We start from the raw sequence: 20,777 nt of genomic DNA on the forward strand, positions 1-20,777 counted from the left end.
AGATGAGGTTGATTTGACTGATTTTCAGCTGCAGCCGAAAAAGACTCGCCGTAACGTACCGTATTAAATAATATAATTTTATTAAGTATCTCAACAATTATATTATGAGGAGCTCGGTGGCGCAGCGGTAAACGCGCTCGGTCTGCGATTGTTGAAGTTACGCAACATTCGCAAAGGCCGGTCATAGGATGGGTGACCACAAAAAAAAAGTTTTCATCCCGAGCTCCTCCGTGCTTCGGAAGGCACGTTAAGCCGTTGGTCCCGGTTGCATTAGCAGTCGTTAATAACCACTAATCCAAACTGGGCCCGCGTGGTGGTTTAAGGCCTGATCTCCCTATCCATCCATAGGGAAGGCCCGTGCCCCTGCAGTGGGGACGTTAATGGGCTGGTGATAATATCTCAACAATTATAAAGTATGACAGCGGCGCATCGTGTCTCTTAGATAATTATACGACTCGTTAATTAAGACAAATATTGATTTATGACGTTGTTTTTGTTGAGAATTTATTATAGGTAACTGTTTAACAGAAAATTGCTGGGTTGTGTTACAAACGTATAAATATAAACAGACTGAAACAAGGGATATTTAATTTTGCCTTCACTCCTTTTATTTTTCTCCTTTTTACAAAAAACATTTCCTGTAATTCATTAGGATGTTTAGTGGAAAATATTACTTTCGAAAGTAATATATTCGTGTTCGTGTAGCATACGTGGAAATTGCTGTACTTTCGAATTGGATTGAGGATAAGTTTTCCAATTGTGAAAATAAATAGTATATCTAATAGTAGAAGTAATATTATAAGTAGTACCTTTTCCAAAAATGCTCTCCCTAGAAATAATTTTAATATTGATGAATATAATGAGATTCAGTGAGTTGGTATGCTGGACAACGCATAGCCAATAAGAAAGAACTTCTGTATTGCTAACCTAAGGACCTATGTAACCTTTATCTTTATAAGGTGTAGGTAAATATAAAATATTTAACATAATAAAAACATCGAAAAAGCCATGTTAAAAAATATAATACATAAACATAACATAAACTGCCTATATACGTCCCACTGCTGGGCACAGGCCTCCCCTCAATCAACCGGAGGGGGTATGGAGCATACTCCACCACGCTGCTCCACTGCGGGTTGGTGGAGGTGTTTTTACGGCTAATAGCCGGGACCAACGGCTTAACGTGCCCTCCGAAGCACGGAATCATCTTACTTTTTCGGACAAACAAGTTATTCAAGCCTGAAAAGTCTTTACCAAACAAAGGACAGTCTCACAAAGTGATTTCGACAATGTCCCCATCGGGAATCGAACCCGGACCTCCAGATCGTGAGCCTAACGCTCTAACCACTAACCACTAATTATAACGTCGCCAAACCACCTAGGCGCTTTTTTGAAAAGTCGTTTTCGTGTGTGTTTTTTGTTAACAAAACCTCCCAATAGACAAAAACTAGTTTCAATACAGGTCAAAATGGTCTCAATTTTTACTCTCTCTCTAAAAAAATCGAGTTTATTTTCAATCACATTCTGTTGATGTGATGTTTCCAAAAAAGCGCTTACGCAGTTTTCACTATAAGACAATTGAATTTATTAGACTTACCGGGTGAGAACCCCCAACGTTCCCATTTGTCCGGCCAAGTAGTGAATGCCTCGTTAAAAAGTAACAATATTACTCTCATTACACAATAGATTCACGAGAATTCCGGACCCGATCGATCAGGTGTTGACAACCAATAGAGTTTAATTCCCTCAATTGACGACGACGTCTGCGGAATTCAAGGAGAACTTGACAAACGATTGTTAATGTCTTGTTACGTACTAAAAAGAATTTTATTTCTTTGTAAACTACATTGGAGCCTACCGTGAACTTATAATTGTCTCGAAATTTCTCGTGAATTCGATATTTATTGTAGATTTGCCTCGAGCTTTATTCTAGCTCTTTAACTTTTCTGTAAACAGTACTTTAGTTAAGATTTAGTTCATAAATATGGGGAGGAAATGTTGTGTATGATGTATGTTTGTGTGCGCTGCTAACCGCTGGGCCCCGATACCGACCCCGCCGGCGTGGTCGACGATTTCCCTCATTCAGCGCTTATCGCTATCGACCCACTAGGGTCGATTAATTCTTTCAAATATTTTTCCTCTCAGACGCCCTGAGCCGAGGTTCGCGCCCAACTGGGCACCCTCAGGCCTGTTGTCTTAAACGTTGTACCGGGTGAGAGTCTTCAGCGCTCCCCATTTGTCCGGCCAAGTAGTTAATGCCATCTGCGGCAAATCTACAAAAGTCACGTCAAAAAAAAGCTGCTAACCGCGCACACCCTTTGTTAGAATAAAGCAGTTGTTTCACTCCTCTCCCTATATCTAACATTAAAGCTTTGATCACTTTCCACTGAAACCCACGTTCATCCCTGGTTTATTTTTTATTTGTAAGGTGGTAAGACGTTACCTTAGCGAGCAAGCATCTTACCCTAAGTTGGTATTTGTTAAGTCCTTTTTTTGGAAATCAACAATCTCACCTGATAGTAAGTGACAATGTTATCTAGGATGGATCACGCTTACCCAACAAATGCCTATCCACTCAAGCTTTGAAGGCTCTTTTTTATAACCAGTTGGAAAAATAGACAACGGCAGACAGTTCCAGTCCTTTGCTGTTCGCATCAGAAAGGAAGAGGCAAAACCTTGAAGAAAACAAATTCCTTATTAGATAGAGTACAAGTTCAATGGGCGTTGATGCAGAAGAGGTAGATGCTTCTACGCCAAAATAAATTAGATCAAAGGAGAAAATATGTCAAAACGCTGGTTATGATGGACAAGGCCTTTGTCTGTCAAAAAAGCAATGAATGCAAAATTCGATTCGGTCGGTCCTGTCCTTTTTGCTAACTGAGTAGAGCCTTACAAAAATGACGCCGAGTCATATGTACTTATTTATTTATTTATTTTATTTGTACACAATGAAACAGACACAAGAAACATACAAAGAAAACAGATAGTACAGGCAAGTTGATGATTATTGCTGATGATTTATTGTTGATGAATAATATAAAAATCTATCATACTCGTATTTTCTTTTCCAAGGTTTAACCTATATCTATTGTTTGAGGTTTACGCGGTTATTATCACAATTAAAACACATAATACCGGGTTCTTACAGCGTTTTTTAAATATGTGACAAATAATAGTAATTAAATACATAAGTCAGTAATTCATTTAATTTTCAATAATTAAATTTGCGTCCTTGGCATGTTGAAGATAACAGTTGAATGGTAATACTTACGTCATCAATGGGCTAGCAATGGCGGCTTGTTATGGGATTGAGCATACTAGGGGGGTTAAAATGGCCACATCCAAGCAATTCATCTAAGAAAGCAATATTGCAATTTGACATTTGCGCATATAAAAGTAAACTAAGTGCGCAGTACAAACAACTGTCAAGTAGCAATATTGCTTTCTTCAATGAATTGCTTCGATGTGGCTATTTTAACCCCTCTGGTTTTCTTATATCATGAAAAAACCACAGTATGTGCCACGGCCAGCATTTACTGTCCTCGCGTTCAGTTATTTGAATTTACAAAAGATTGGAAAGCTTTATCTTTATTAGCTTTGTAGGAATCATAACGTCACTGGAAAGGCAAAATTACGTAAGCGCCAAAATAGGTATTTTGGGTTTTTTATATATTCGGAATCAGCGTTTCATTCTGCGTCGATCTGTCTGGGTAGCATTGCGATACGAGCACTTTTTTGGCGCTTACGTAAATTTAAAAAAAGTTGATTTTTTTCAGTTTCAGTTTCTTAAACGACAAGATTTTGGTGTTTTTTTCGTGACTGGTGTATAAGTAATATTGTGTTCCTATATAATAACTACATATTAACTTTAAGTAAATTTGGCATTCTATAGTTTGAAAAGTATCATTTTATTAGTAATTTTGGACTACTGAAAATAAAAATTAAATTATGTATAAGTCTTTCTTATTTACAGCTTTTAAAATAAGTAAGGCGTATAAGAAAAAATGTCTTAGCATGTTTATGCAGTGAATGGCGAATAAGTAATTTTGACTTACAGTATTTAGAATAAATAAGGCGTGTACGTAAATTTGACTTCGCATTTTTATGCTGTTATTAAGCAAGTTTGTGGGCTAGCAGTAAGTTTCCCAGGAAGTTATTTTTTAACAATAGATCTAAAAGTAAAACTATTTTAGAATTGATTTTATAATTTCTTAGCGACCCGCCCGGCTTCGCTCGGGTGCAATGCTGAGGAAAAAGGAAATTATTTACGACATCATATTAAAATTTTCCCACCCAACGAGTGGGTCTTAGCATGAACATGGCAAAGACAAAAATTATGTCCAACGACCATGTCGCACCCACTCCAATTCAGGTTGGGAACGTTACACTCGAAGTTGTAGACCAGTACATTTACCTAGGACAAATAATCCAGTTAGGTAAGTCCAACTTCGAGAAAGAGATCTCTCGTCGAATCCTCGGATGGGCAGCGTTCGGGAAGCTGCGGAATATCTTCTCGTCCAAAATACCTCAGTGCCTCAAGACGAAAGTCTTTGACCAGTGCGTGTTGCCAGTGATGACCTACGGCAGTGAGACGTGGCCGCTTACTATGGGTCTCGTGAGGAGGCTCGGTGTCGCTCAGCGGGCAATGGAGAGAGCTATGCTCGGTATTTCCCTGCTCGATCGAATCAGAAATGAGGAGATCTGCAGGAGAACTAAAGTCACCGACATAGCTCGAAGAATTGCAAAGCTGAAGTGGCAGTGGGCAGGACACATAGCGAGGAGAACCGATGGCCGATGGGGCGGAAAGGTTCTGGAGTGGCGACCACGTGTCGAACGACGCTCAGTGGGTAGGCCCGCTACAAGGTGGACCCACGATCTGGTGAAGGTCGCGGGAAGCCGCTGGATGCGGGCAGCGCAGGACCGATCGTCGTGGAGATCCTTGGGGGAGGCCTATGCCCAGCAGTGGGCGTCATACGGCTGATGATGATGATGATTAAAATTTTAAAATATAACAGTATTTCTCCACTATTTATTGGATGTTATTATATATATATAAACTTTCCTCTTGAATCACTCTATATATTAAAGAAAACTGCATCAAAATCCATTGCGTAATGTTAAAGATTTAAGCGTACATAAGGATATAGGGACAGAAAAAGCGACTTTGTTATACTTTTTAAGTTCTGTCGTTTGCATATTTAGGGCCAATTTTGAATTGAGAACCAAAAATTCAAATTTGTTGGAATTTCGAATATCAAAACAGTTGAAAGCATTAGGATTAATGCAATTGTTTAGTCACAGCGTTGGTTTGAATCTGTCAGGTCACGTCCGAAAATGAATCTTACAAAGGAAAATTTTCTATAACTTTCGAAGAGGCCTACCGCGACTTCAGTGTTTCAAAGAGTTAAAATCTCTACGCCACGATGAAGTGCCATGTCTGCGGACCATCGAACGCTGGTATTTAGAATTCGAGCGTGGACATCCGCCTTCACTGAAGATAATATCGTTGCTGTGAGACAACTAATCCTCAAAAATCGTCATGTGACATACCGAGAGATAGAGGCGTTATTAGGCATTTCAGGGACAACCATTCAAATGATATTGAATGAGGCACTTGGTGTGAGAAAACTAGTTTGCCGTTGCATCCCGCATTTTCTGACGATCATAAGGCGGCCCGCGTTAGATGGTGTAAGAAAACTCTTCAGAGGTTCAACCGAGGAGAGTCAAATCACGTGTACAACATCATCAGTGGTGACGTATCCTGATTCCAAACAACAATCCACAGTTTGGGTCTTCAAAACGAGTCAAAGCCGACTAAAGTTATTCGCTCTCGAAGCACTTCAAAGAAGATGGTGGCTACCTTCGTGGAGAAAATCGGTCATGTTGCGACAATTGCACTTGAAGATCGTAGGACGGTTAATGCGGATTGGTATACCACAATTTGTTTACCACAAGTCATCGCCGAACTTCGAAAATCTAACCCAAAGCGACGCATGATGATGCGCAGGGGTGCAGGATGCTGCACCATGACAACGCAAGCTCACACACCGCTCGTCAAACGATTATTTGAAGCAGGAAAACGTAGAAATCCTTGACCATCCTCCATATAGTCCTGACCTAAGCTCCAATGATTTCTTTACATTTTCTAAAATAAAAAAAAAACTCTTCGTGGTCAAAGGTTCCAGTGCGGTGAAGAAGCGGCCAACGCTTTCAAGTCAACCATTATGAACACCTCTACTTTGGAGTGGAATAAATGTTATAATACCTGGTTCGAGCGAATGGAAAAGTGTATTAAACTTCGTGGTAAATACTTTGAAAAACAATAAGAGGAATTATTGAGGAATTAGAAATTATTGAGGAATTAAAAAGACTTGACCCTTCCAGAGACTTGACTCGACTTAGAGCCACGTATGCTTGTCCTAATTCAAACAATTTTGAGCCCAAATATACTACTGCATGGTCGACTGTGCTGCCCTGCATTTTATGGACGGTGGATGCCAATGACAAAATTAAGGGCAACATCCTTCTTTCAGCCATTTTGTAATATCGTCCATCTTGGATTTGAAATTTTGACATAATCACAGTATTCTACTTGTGTAGCTCTTTCATTTGATACCCATATTGAGGGGGTTGTGGAAAAATATGTAATCCCCATTTTGTACCGGCGGCCATCTTAGATTTATAATGTTATTGATTTTATTATATTGTATTGACATCGGAATTAAAGGTGTGTACCAAATTTCAGATCAATCTGACAACAGGAAGGTACTTAAATTGCAATTCCTAATTTTGATACAAATAAATACCGTACGGGTTTAGCTAAATAAAACCGTTTAACCCTTTCACAGACAGAGACCATGGGTCATTGGTGGTTCATAATAGGTAGTATGACACCTTGGAATCGGAACGTCCGTATACGTTCTGTCCTTGAAAGTGTTAATAAGAAACTTTTACATACAGATAACGGTTTGTACGCTATTACTTATATTTTATGTAACTTTATTTCTGGCACTTCAGTATTTTAATAGCTATTTTTATAAATCAATTGAAGTAATAAGTAATTTAAGGAGGTATTAAGAATAATTATTTGTCTCTTACGTCTTTTTACCCATGTAAGATATTACAAAAACTTACTTTAAAGAATCTTTGGTGAACTGACATAATCAATCGATCACTTTTTAGGCAATTTTCACATAATGAAAGCAGATATGTAAGAGTCGTTACAGTAACTTTTACTCCGCTAACATTACAGTATCATTATATTTAAAGAAATATTGTCCTTCTCGTATGCATTGTCGTAAGAGCTGTAAGTAATTTTGCTTCCAAATAATATTTTAACCAGATGGCGGTTAAGTAAATTTGCTTTACTGTAAACTGAAGTCATTTTTACGTAAGCGCCACTATATCCTAAAATAGCAATCCAACTGTTATGATATGTATTCCTGGACATAGAAAATTAAAAAACAATGTAACCTTACATTGACATCATCTAAATTGGATAATTGGGTAAAAAGTTATGATAAAAAAACGAAAAAATGAAACTTTAAACGGCTTTTTCTCGAAATGGCCTTTTGGCGCTTACGTAATTTTGCCTTTCCAGTGACGATAAGATATTTGGAACCACTGAGAATCGCTCGGATTATAAAATTAACTCCTCTTTGAAATGAGTACATCGCCGACTTTTTTTTTTTTTTGGTTTGGTTTTCCCCGAAGGGTAAGGCAAAGGGAACTATGCCCATACAGCCATGTCTTACGTATTTTTTTCTTGATGATTAATGAAATGGTGAAAGGTGATGAATGATGATGATGATGAAACCTAAGCCCCCACCCTCGGAGTAGACTCCTACTCCGAACCCCAAACGAATTAACTCAAAAGTCCGCATAAACTTTTGAGCTATGAAGCGGCTTCCTAGCACGAAGCGAAAATAGGCAGATACACTTTGTTTATTGAATACTCCAATATAATAACACTCGCGAATGTCTTCCGACTAACTTAATGCGATCATTAACCACAAAAAAACCACTTCGTATTAATTATTTAGATTACTCAATGAAGAAAGCAACTGTCCCGTTCCCGTTTCCCGCTAAAAAGCCCAAAAATTATAGTGCGACAGGGTTTTACAGTGGGTACGACATTATATTACTTATTTAAGGCCAGAGACTTGACTCACTTTACAGACATTTTCAAAAATGGCCTCTCATGTCGTATTTGTTTTGGTATAACCACGGTACGGTCACGAGCATTAATATTATACACTTTGGTACCATGTCACATTAACTTTTTTGACAAATTGAACTGAAAGTCGCACTAAATGTCAAATATGTTAGTGCGACAGAGTACTATAGTGGGTACATTATATTGCTCATGACTGTACAACAAAACATTTTTTTTAACAACAAAACAAGGTATGATCAATCCTATGAAAAGACGCCATAGCTAGCCGTTTGACGACGTAAGTTTAACAATACAATACAATACTAATATACTTTATTGCACACAACATACAAAACAAATTTACACAAATGATGATAGATACAGTACGATCTGCCGTCACTATTAAATTGAGTGTCACTATTAAATTGGCAACTCCAACATTCCAATGACTTAAATTTTATTATTGTTCAGCGAATAACTGACTAACGTTCTTAATTACTATCACTTGTCACATATGTATATACAAATCATTAAAACTTTTAGTACTGTATTTTACTAAAAATTCAAAATTGCCTTGCAAAGTATATTAAAAACGTTACTCGTTTCAGCGAGTCAGCGCGTGTAAGCTTGAAATGTTAGCTGTCACTTTTGAGCACAAGTACCATGTTTTATTGTACTTATTTACTGTGAATTTGTTTAGGATTCCGTTGGTACTAAAATCCAATTTATTTGTAATTAATGCTTTTTTGTGAGTTCGTTACAATGTTGACAAAGTATTACGTATTTCAATTAAATCGGTCAGAGTTGCAAAGCTTTCAAATAAATGTTTAGTTCTCTTTGTTAAACAAACAATTAGATGTAGTCTAGTCTGGTAACTTTGGTATTTATTGAATTGCTGCTTATTGAATTTATTAGTATTTAAGTTGTTATGAGCAAGACTACAGTGATTATAGTGGATGAGACAACTATTATAGAGGACACACATCCATTGGAAGCTGAACTATGTACCCACACCTCATCGAGCTCAAGTATTATATTGAACCCCACCAGCGTCTGAGCTAGGTTTACCTCAACCCCCCTCGAACATAGTTTAGACTTAAATCATATTAATATGGTGTCAGACGTCACACACACACAGATGCGCGTGTACGATAACGTCAATGTGTGGTGTCTGTGTAATACGAGGTTGTTTGTATGAAGTGTCCGGGGTGTCTCTGTGGTCTAGTAACAGCCTCTGTGGTCTAGTGGTTAGAGCGTTAGGCTCACGATCTGGAGGTCCGGGTTCGATTCCCGATGGGGACATTGTCGAAATCACTTTGTGAGACTGTCCTTTGTTTGGTAAGGACTTTTCAGGCTGGAATCACCTGATTGTCCGAAAAAGTAAGATGATTCCGTGCTTCGGAGGGCACGTTAAGCCGTTGGTCCCGGCTATTAGCCGTAAAAACACCTCCACCAACCCGCAGTGGAGCAGCGTGGTGGAGTATGCTCCATACCCCTTCCCGTTGATTGAGGGGAGGCCTGTGCCCAGCAGTGGGACGTATATAGGCAGTTTATGTTATGTAATGTGTCCGGGGTGTGCTTATGTTAACTGATTGACAACTAAGGGCATAGGCCGCGTTATTTTTTTAGTTGATACATATATAATAAATAATAAAATGTATTTATTGTTCCAAACAACTTAAAAACTAATTGGTACAATTATATGATACTGCTAGAAGATTAACAATTTTAAAGCACTGCTGGCACTTACAATAGGTACAACCTGTGCTATAAGTACCAGCTGTCTTCCATTGGTACAGTATTATATTCCTGAGTTGTGCGGAGTTCTAATACAATTATTATCTATATATTTTTTTATATAATTTAACAATGAAGTGAAAAAAGATAATAAAAATACTACTACATCTTATACATGTAATCTTATTTTTACACTTTTATCTACTCACTTTTTTTTAACTCACTTTTAGGGTTGATTGGGTTGGTAACCACCTCACAATCCACACGATAGAAGAAGACTTTTATTTTGGTTTTTACGGCATTTAAGAGGTTTCTATTCCAGAATCTTAACTGTTGTTTTCGAAAGTTTTACTCATCGATTCTGACGATATTATGCCGTTTTGTCGATTGGTGCTAATATCTGAACCCAAGTTAGTCATGTCGTTTTGTCAAAATACGAACAAATCACGTGCCACGCATGTTACAACAAAACAGAATTTTGACAATATTTATTGACGCGATCGATAATTTTATCCCGTTGCGCACGTGTTATTCTGAATTATTTAGGTAAACCTTCTTCCATATAAGTTTATACCTCTAGTAGTAAAGCAACAAGATAAAAGGCGTCCCTACGAAAATGGGATTTACTACACGGGGCGTGATTTATTTATTTACTTGCTGATAAATATCGGGCTCTCGCGACAACAAACACTTCAAGACCCTTACTGATCAAAAAAGTAGGTGTCTGAGTTTATTTTAAAGTATGGAACTGAAAATAGTTAAAAAATACTAAAGTTTTCATGAATTTTCCGACAGGAAATTCCACTGGGTATCAAGCCAGAATCATGGTCTGAATTATCCCCCTCAGTATTCGTTACGGTGTCATTAACACCCATGAAGAAATAGTTATTCGATTTGGATATACTTGGTTGAATATAATGAACATAAGGAGCGGGAAAATAAAACAGCGTCGTTCTTGATCTCCATTTTGTTTTTATTTTTATTTTTTTGATAAAATATGTGGATGTAGCCAGCTAGCTAAATTGTTACACACCGTTTTCGCTCGATGGCGCTTGTCTGTGACAACCCAATTGTATTGGTACCGGACGTACTTGTACAGGGTTAGTGACATCGTAACAAAAACTTTGAAGGATGATTCAGACCACATATCAATTGGAATTTTCCGCAAACTTCATGTTTTATTTTGTGTTTTTCTTAATTATTTTCGATTCTATACCTTCGCGATGGAAAATTCTACTTGATATTAACTCAGAATCATGGAGAAGAATAATGAGCTAAATCATCCCCCTCAGTATTCGTTACGATGTCACTTATTTATTTATTTATTTTATTGTTTATTGAGAAAACCAACAGCTTACAATTAAATTTTAACAGTGGTATGTTGCTTATACATAGGCCAATTATAGGTTTCCCTAGAGTAGTAGTACTTAATATTAATAAGAAGAGGGACAGTAGGCCGCAAAATACAAACACCAATCGGGAATTAAAAATAATAAGTTATAAAATAAAAAATGAGATAGAGTTTACAAAAAGTAATGATAAAAATTCAAGTTAAGCATCATTATTTAGTTCTAGAAGAATTTTATATTTAAATGTTTGTTTCTTGTATAAAAATATGTCGACGTCAGAGAATTACACCCCGTACAAGTACGTTCGGTAGCCATACAAGTACCCACAGGTATTAGTGACACCGTAACGAATACTGAGGGGGATGATTCAGACCATGATTCTGACTTAATATCAAGTGGAATATCCTGCCGGAAAATTCTTGAAAACTTTAGTGCTTTTTAATTATTTTCACTTCCATACTTTTGCGGCGAAAAATTTAATTTCTAATCAAATAAGAATCATGGATACATACATTTATAGATACATTTTGAAAACCAAAAACATATCATTAAAAATAAGGAAACGGTTTATTAAATCATATATTTGGAGCATTGCACTCTATGGAAGTGAAACGTGGACTATGACACAGAGAGACAGAGAGAGATTGGAAGCGTTTGAGATGTGGTGTTGGCGAAGGATGGAGGGTATAAGCTGGACTGAAATGGTGTCAAATGAAAAAGTGCTGGAAAGAGTTGAAGAAAAGAGAACCATATTGAAGACTATAGAGAACCGGAGAGGAAATATGATTGGCCACCTGATACGACACGATTCATTTATAACAAACATTATAGAAGGAAAAATTGAAGGGAAGAGAGGAAGGGGTAGACCTAGGATAACATTTATGAAACAAATAAAAGAGAAGGTGCAGGTCGTGTCGTATCGGGAGGTGAAGGTTTTGGCGGGAAGAAGAGAGGAATGGCGGTTACTCCACCGACAAGAGCGCAGCTCTTAAATAGAGAGAGAGAAGAATCATGGTCTGAATCATCCCATCGTTACGGTGTCACTAACACCTCGTATAGATGTTTCATTTATTAAATATTTTCCTCTGCAGTATCCTATTACAGCAATTAATTTGGTATTTTCGGAAACGGGAGCATTTTTTACTATAAAAAAAGAGTCTTATTACGACGTTATCAAGTGGTGGCATTTTATATTTTTTAAGATAACGTATAATTAATGGAGCAGTGTCTTAGTGAGTCTGTGTCACAGGGACTGTAACCTGGAACCTGACAGAGGGCAGCAGTAACTGTCAGTACTATTCAGAGGCGGAGGACAGGAGTCCTAGTATGGCTTTGTAATAGCCACTCTGGGCGCCATCCCACTTGCGTCAGACAGAGTACTGCGTGACGGAAGGCAAGAGGGAAACTACTGCCCTATTTTTCCTAAAAAAGTAGCATGGAAAATGCTGCACGGACAAGAGCGTGGCTCTTGATGATGATGTCTTTGTGAGTTAATAAGTTATTGGCCCCGATTCCTGCAGACACCTTCTAATTTTACTTTAAGTTATACCTACCTGTCATTTTCGTATCCGCCGAAAAGGAAAGGGACGGATGATTCACAGCTCTTAATTTTAGGAAGAATGAGTAAATGAATGAATAACCCGGGCGAATCAAAAAGGTGTGCACACACTGGTATGCAAACCGTATGACGAAAAACAGAATAACAGCCCATCCTAATATTCTGGCCAGGCCGCTCATGGATGAGAACACACAACTAAAACTAAGAAGGAGGCTGCCGCAGGATCAAGCCAACTAAGGCCCAAAATAGGAAGCGACTACTGGTTGTTTACCTAAAATGATACCTATACATCACAAGAAGTGCTTATTATACAAAGGTGTTAGATTGCGCGCAAAAGGGAAGAAAAAAAAATGTAGTCTAAAACATTCTTAATACCTAAGTTATTATTCATTGATTTATCATGAAGTGCCTAGTAGCAGAAGATAGTATAAACAAATAAGTCGTTTCATACAGCACCAGTTAAAATAATATTTTGAACATTACAACATAGAAGAGTAAAAATACTTTTTATTACCTACTTCCATTCAATGTTAAATCAATATACCTACTTCCTTACACATGCGAAAATATTTAAAATAGTTCTAATTTATTGCGTTTCACCGTTTCGTAAGTTGGTTAAGTCTTTGATGACAGTGTTGGAAGCGAAACTGGTGTGTCAGGATCGTAGTGGGCCTCCGTGGTCCAGTGGTTTGAGCGTTGGGCTCACGATCCGGAGGTCCCGAGTTCAAATCCCGGTGGGGACATATCACAAAATCACTGTGTGGTTTGGTTAGGACATTACAGGCTGATCACCTGATTGTCCGAAGGTAAGATGATCCGTGCTTCTGAAGGCACGTTAAGCCGTTGGTCCCGGTTATTACTTACTGATGTAAGTACATAGTCGTTACATGAGTCATATCAGGGGCCTATGGCGGCTCAGTAATAACCCTGACACCAGGGTTGATGGTGTTGGTAATCCACCTCACAACCCACACTATAGAAGAGTGGAATTCCGGTGTCTCTGCCTACCCCACTGGGAAGCAGGCGTGATCTTCAACCTCAACTTTATGGTTTATGGCATCAGGCGGGATCTTATGTATGTGTGTAAGACGGTTACTCATATTATTGTATAAATAGGCTAGTTTCCAACTAGTCAAATCAGTTACTTTTTTCTAAACGTCAAAACACGAAATGATTATGGAATTTGTATGAAAATGCAAACTGTGACGTCATTGGTAAACGTGATAGAATGTCGGCCAAGTAATAGTAATTAAATACATCATCATCATCAGCCCATTAACGTCCCCACTGCTGGGGCACGGGCCTTCCCTATGGATGGATTGGGAGATCGGGCCTTAAACCACCACGCGGGCCCAGTGCGGATTGGTGGCTATTAACGACTGCTAATGCAGCCGGGACCAACGGCTTAACGTGCCTTCCGAAGCACGGAGGAGCTCGAGATGAAAAGTTTTAATTTTTTTGTGGTCACCCATCCTATGACCGGCCTTTGCGAAAGTTAATTAAATACATTAGTCAGTAATTTAGGTTTAAGGTGAACTGCCGTTGGTGGGGAGCGGAGAGTTGCCGTTCTGTACGTACCTAGTATTATTCCTTATTCTTTGCCCGAATTCTATTGCATCTGTTTGATTTTACAGCTCCGTAGCTTTTAATGGATAATCCGACTTACGAAACATTATATTAAGCCGCTGGAGAACTTCCAGCGAATCCAAGTGCTTTTTGTACGGAATACAATTTATATAATCCCCTTTGCAATAAAATCGATCCAATTAAGTACACAAAATGGATCAAGGTTGACCCAGATTAGCATTTATAGGGGAGTGAAAAGTTTAGCGGCGTTTAAAGTGAAAGGTTCGTCCTGTGTAAAGGAATATTTTGAACTTATATTCCACCAGTGTACATTCTCTCTCTCTCTCTATTTAAGAGCTACGCTCTTGTCGGTGGGGTAATCGCCATTCCTGTCTTCTTCCCCCCAAAACCTTCACCTCCCGATACGACACGACCTGCACCTTCTCTTTTATTTGTTTCATAAATGTTATCCTAGGTCTACCCCTTCCTCTCTTCCCTTCAATTTTTCCTTCTATAATGTTTGTTATAAATGAAGTGTACATTACAATGCCAGAAATTTATATTAGCGTAGGAGTAACCACAACATGTCGCGAAACGACAACCTTTAAGACCAATGCACATAGAGGCGGTATACCGTAAGCGTTGCGGGCTGGGCTGCTCGCAATGGTCATGAAATATCCCGATATTTCATGAATACTGCGCTGTTCCTGGCCCCGTGACTGGCGCCGTGGTAGCCCTGTTGGTAGAACTTAGTATTATATGATCTGTGGTAGAACGCTTGCCTCTCACTTTGGGGTCGCGGGTTCGAATCCAGCACAGACCTAAACCAGTATTTATTCATTACTTAGTACTTATATGGACACATTAAATAACTTGGTTAGATACGAAAATCAGGTACTTAATCATCGCCAGCCCATTAACGTCCCCACTGCTGGGGCACGGGCCTTCCCTATGGATGGATAGGGAGATCGGGCCTTAAACCATCACGCGAATATATGGAATATATGGAATTTATTTGCATTTGACGGGTGTTTTATAAGTATTCGGTATTTTTAGACATAATATAATTCGTTTGGATCGGTGAAAGGTCTGTTCGCTTTAAGCGGTTTGATATGTACTTAGTTTTAAGAGTATTTTGTTAATATTTCCTTTTATTTTGGGCAATCTAAATATATAAAAGGAGAAACTGACTGACTGACATATCAACGCACAGCCTAAACGGCTAAACGTAGGCACTTGAAATTTGGAAGGGACGTAGCTTAGGTACCGTAGAGGTGCACTAAGAAAGGAATTACCGGAATTCCTACGGGAACGGGAATTAGCAGGAAAAATCCTTCCACGCGGACGAAGTCGCGGGCAAAAGCTAGTAAAGTATATTTGTATTTGTAGTGTCACTACGTGCTCGAATCATGCCTTGGGTTCGAAACCATTGAATTCGAATCAAGAAGTTAGACTTCCAGCCTCCTTAGTCTAGTGGTTAGAGCGATAGGCGCACGATCTGGAGGTCCGAGTTCGATTCCCGATGGGGACGTTGTCGAAATCACTTTGTGAGACTGTCCTTTGTTTGCTAAGATTAAAAAAAAAACAAAATTCAAAAATATTTATTTTTCAAAATTGACTTACAAAGTTAGCGCTTTTTGAACGTCAAAAAATTAAATTACAATGTAACTAGCTGTAAAACTACTACCACATCGGAATCTGTAACGCTGAGGGAAAGACGTGGCCAGAAAACCTCCCAGCACTGGGCCCTAGTCCTACTGTTTCATGTTTTCCTTTCTTTTCTTTTTTTTAAATCCAGTTTGTATTACATAATAATTTATAGACTTAAATACTTTAAGTAAGGACTTTTCAGGCTTGAATCACCTGATTGTCCGAAAAAGGAAGATGATTCCGTGTTTCGGAGGGTACGTTACGCCGTTGGTCCCGCTATTCGCCGTAAAACATTTTCACCAAAAGCGGAGCAGCGTGGTGGAGTATTCTCCAGACCCCCTCTAAAATATAAATAGGTGTTACATGTTATTACTCATCGACATGAACCGTGTGTTTGTAGGTCACCTAAGCTGGACTTCGATCACCCTATCGCCAGTACCTATCGTCTCGTTTCATGAATTAATTATCGCTAATTATGAATAAGATACTCGACCTTTCTCTCCTATCAGTACTGGATTCTTGTAAACAACAGTTTAAAGGAAAGAGAGTTCTTAGAAAACGACCTTTTGTTCTGTGGTTTTTAGTATTATTAACGGCCTCTATGGTCCGGCGGTTGAGCGTCGGGCTCACGATCCTAAAGCCCTAGGTTCGAATACTGTTGGGGAAATATCACAAAAATCACTTCGTGATCCCTAGTTTGGTTAGGACATTACAGGCTGATCACATGATTGCCCGAAAGTAAGATGATCCGTGCTTCGGGAGGCACGTTAAGCCGTTGGATCCGGTTACTACTGACTGATGTAAATAAGTAGTTGTTACGTGAGTTATGTCAGGGGCCTTTGGCGGCTAATTAATAACCTCACAACCTACACGATAAAAAAAAGAAGTTTCTCATATTATTAATAGTAACAACAGACCCCTAGCCACTACTGGAGATGTTCTACAACATTATTTATTGGTTGATTTATTAAGGAAAAGTAGAAGCGAATATAGGATCAATTAATTTTTAATTCTTCTCTCGTGTGGGTTGTGAGGTGGATTACCAACCTCATCAATCTTGGTGTCAGGGTTACTATTAAGCCGCCAAAGGCCCCTGACATGACTCATGTAACGACTACGTACTTACATCAGTAAGTAGTAACCGGGACCAACGGCTTAACGTTGCACGAAGCACGGATCGTCTTACTTTCGGACAATTAGGTGATCAGCCTGTAATGTGAGGACATTACAAGCTGATCACCTAGATGCCTTGTTTGGAGAGGACCAAACTAGGCATCACAAATTCATTTTTGTGATAATTCCCCAACTGGATTCGAACCCGGGACCTCGGGATCGTGAGCCTAACGCTCAACCATTGGACCACGGAGGCCGTTAATTCAATTTTTTAATTGACCATCAATGATGGTCGGTTATTGACTTTTAAGATAAATTCATCAGTAAGTACGCAAGATATAATTTTCAACCTAATCAACATTATGTAAATATATATTAAAATAACAAATCAGCTTCCTACTTAGAATATCAAAAGGTTATTTTTTCGTTTAAATAATGTACTTGTTTTGAGAAAGATGCTGTGGTAGCCCAGTTGGCAAAACGCTTGCTTCAATCGACGGAAAATTCCACTTGATATTAACTCAGAATCATGAGCTAAAGAATCATCCCCCTCAGTATTCGTTACGATGTCACTAACAGTCCCCCCGATACGTACCCCGCCTGCGCTGTCGACGATTTCCCTCACTCAGCGCTTATCGCTATCGACCCACTAGGGTCGTATAATTCTTTCAAATATTTTCCCTCTCAGACGACGCCCTGAGCCGAGGTTCCCGCCCAACTGGGCACCCTCAAGCCTCTTGTCTAAAACGTTGTACCCTTCAGCTGTAGCCTTCAGCGCTCCCCATTTGTCCGGCCAAGTCGTTAATGCCACCTGCGGCAAATCTACTATAAGTCACGTAAAAAAAAAACTAACAGTCTGTATTTTTTAGAGCTTTTAGATTTTTAGAAGAGCTTTTAGAGCATTTTTTCTTTGTTTTAGTACATTTATGTACAAAACCCGAGGAGCTCGAGGAGCTCGGTCGGCTCGAGGATTGAGAAGCTCGGTGGCGCAGCGGTAAACGCGCTCGGTCTGCGATTGTTGAAGTTAAGCAACTTTCGCAAAGGCCGGTCATAGGATGGGTAACCACAAAAAATAAAGTTTTCATCTCGAGCTCCTCCGTGCTTCGGAAGGCACGTTAAGCCGTTGGTCCCGGCTGCATTAGGAGTCGTTATTAACCACCAATCTGCACTGGGCCCGCGTGGTGGTTTAAGGCCCGATCTCCCTATCCATCCATAGGGAAGGCCCGTGCCCCAGCAGTGGGGACGTTAATGGGCTGATGATGATGAGGATAATGTACAAAACCCGTACAATATTTCATTAGGAAATGCGATATTACGTAGGCGGTCCTGGTGTACACAATTTTCTTGGTGTTCAGAATTGATTACCTTTTGAGTGATTTTCAAATGCAGACGTAAGTACGCTGTTGATCCGATTTCTGTGTACGCATTGTCTTTTAGCTGTTTTCTGGATTTGGAGCGGATAAAAAACCGAACCTTGAACGTATTCGCTTGCCAATTCTCGTAATTTCTACAATATGGTATCAATTTATCAGAACTGATAAGGAAAATTCCATCCATAATACAGTGTAGGCAATGAAGCATTTTTTGTATGACGTCCCCTGTAATGTAGGTATGTGTGGAGGAAGCTAGAGAGGTGTGTCAGGAACGAAGCAAATCGAATTCCATAGTCTCTGCTTACCCCGGTGGGAAATAGGCGTGAGTTTATGTATGTATGTAGACCCCTATATTAAATGCTCAGTTGCTAAAATTTTGCTGGATTGTAGACGGTGTAGTATAGGATTAGGTGATACTTTTATAAAAAAATAAAAAATAAAAACATGCGGAAGTTAGGTATTTACACCTACAACTACAATACCTTAAATTGGGCCGAATAATTTCTCATGTTACTTTCGGACAATTTCTTTCTTTCTTCCTATTTCTGTGATATATCACCGGGATTCAAACCCATTACAACTCAACCATTGCATTAAGCTAACGTAAAGGTCTGTTCGTTGAGACTTCGCGTGTCATTTACAATTAATGATCTGTTAGGCACAGCGACCATTACGCAATTAACGAATTAAATTGACACATTTTGTTGATTGGAGAAGTTATGTGACGAGACGGAATATTCAAGAATTACTTTTAATGTCTTTTGAATGAGTGCCCGTCCTCATCTACACGTCACGGCCGGCGGCGTAACGTGTAAATACGTGGAGACCCACGTCGCCAGCACCACACCACGACACGACACGTCATACAAAACTCGTTTTACGCAGACGCTACACATTGACGCGCATCACATATCGTACACACGCATCTGTGTGTGTGTGACGTGAAATGCTCAAACGATTGAAGAATAAAGTAAGACCGAGGGGGTGAGGTAAACCCAGCTCAGCCCGCTGGTGGGGAGCGGAGAGGTGCCGTTCCATACGTAGTATTATTCCTTATTCTGTGCTGTCGGTCTGTCCTTTTAAAAGTTTATTCAATAGTAGTCTGATTTTACTTTATTCCGCGTTGTTGATTTATCAAATGTCATTTGTTTGGAAACGAAGGAAAACTTCTGGACAAGACTGTTTATACTTGATTATTATCATCCAATTTCCTTTAAAGGAAGAGGAAATCAAGTTAAACCGTTTTGAGAATCGGCAGTCAAAGTGGCAAAATTTATTCGCCTGCGTTATATATCGATAAACTTATCGAATGTTTATTTTATGTTCCTTCGAGCTAGGTTTACCCCCCCCCCCCGAACATACTTAAAGATTTTTTTTTAACGTGACTTATTGTACATTTGCCGCATATGGCATTAACTACTTGGCCGGAGAACTACTTGGCCGGAAATACTTAAAAACTTCATGCGTCACTGCTAGGGGGATGGTAGTTTCCATAAGTATTATATCATTCATTTACACAAAGAAATATCGACCCTATTTTCGTAACAAAAGTCTGTATACTTCATTAATGTATTTAAATACTCGAGTAAATAATATTATGCAGAAGGAAAAACAACCTTTTGTGATGTCAATGCTTTTGGGAAAGTATTTGTTTTGGGATTTACATTGTTATTTTTCTTTTATATTAAGTAATTTTAAGATTTCTATTAAATGAGGATAAAAATTGCCCATTTCGCCCATCACGTGTACTACTGTCGTCACGTGTCGCTACTAATTTTGAAAGTTCTCCATACTATTTGAGTAAACATACGGGTAAACAGTGTTTTTCCTCCACTTTAAAAAATAATTAATTTTAATTTTACTTTATTTTTAAATACTTAAGTACCCTTAATTGTATAAGTTATGTACGCCGTAATTGTCATATATATTAGTCACCAAACCGTAACCTTACAAATGTAAAATGTTTTAATATATGTGATGTGGTCGTACTTTATAAATAAATAAATAAACTTTACTTGATACCCGCAAATAATGTTGACTGTGGTCTGAACGTACTGTTTCAATCCAAAAATGTAATATCGTTTTAATTATTTAAGGAAGAACATACATACACTAATGGCAGAAGCACATAATATAAAACTAAGTGTTGCTTGATATTTCGATCACATTACGTATACATTAAAACACATAATAACGGGTTCTTACCAGGTAATAACGGGTTCATGGCACTTGCAACATTGTCGAAATATCGGGAGTCTCATATTGCCATTTTAAAC

The 20,777-nt window shown here is 38.8% G+C and overlaps 1 protein-coding gene and 1 long non-coding RNA gene across 2 annotated transcripts in view; one reads left to right on the forward strand and one right to left on the reverse strand.

The window, feature by feature from the left end:
- The window catches only part of LOC126374250 (uncharacterized), a 131,882-nt gene extending 122,169 nt beyond the window's left edge, over positions 1 to 9,713 (reverse strand). The window contains exon 1 of the long non-coding RNA XR_007567419.1: positions 9,520 to 9,713. This is a non-coding gene — a long non-coding RNA (uncharacterized LOC126374250). The remainder of the gene's footprint in view (positions 1 to 9,519) is intronic.
- The window catches only part of LOC126374188 (adipokinetic hormone/corazonin-related peptide receptor variant I), a 108,196-nt gene that overhangs the window by 21,588 nt on the left and 65,831 nt on the right, over positions 1 to 20,777 (forward strand). The window lies entirely within an intron of this gene.

Source organism: Pectinophora gossypiella, chromosome 17, assembly GCF_024362695.1.
Source record: "Pectinophora gossypiella chromosome 17, ilPecGoss1.1, whole genome shotgun sequence".
Classification (NCBI taxonomy): Eukaryota; Metazoa; Arthropoda; class Insecta; order Lepidoptera; family Gelechiidae; genus Pectinophora; species Pectinophora gossypiella.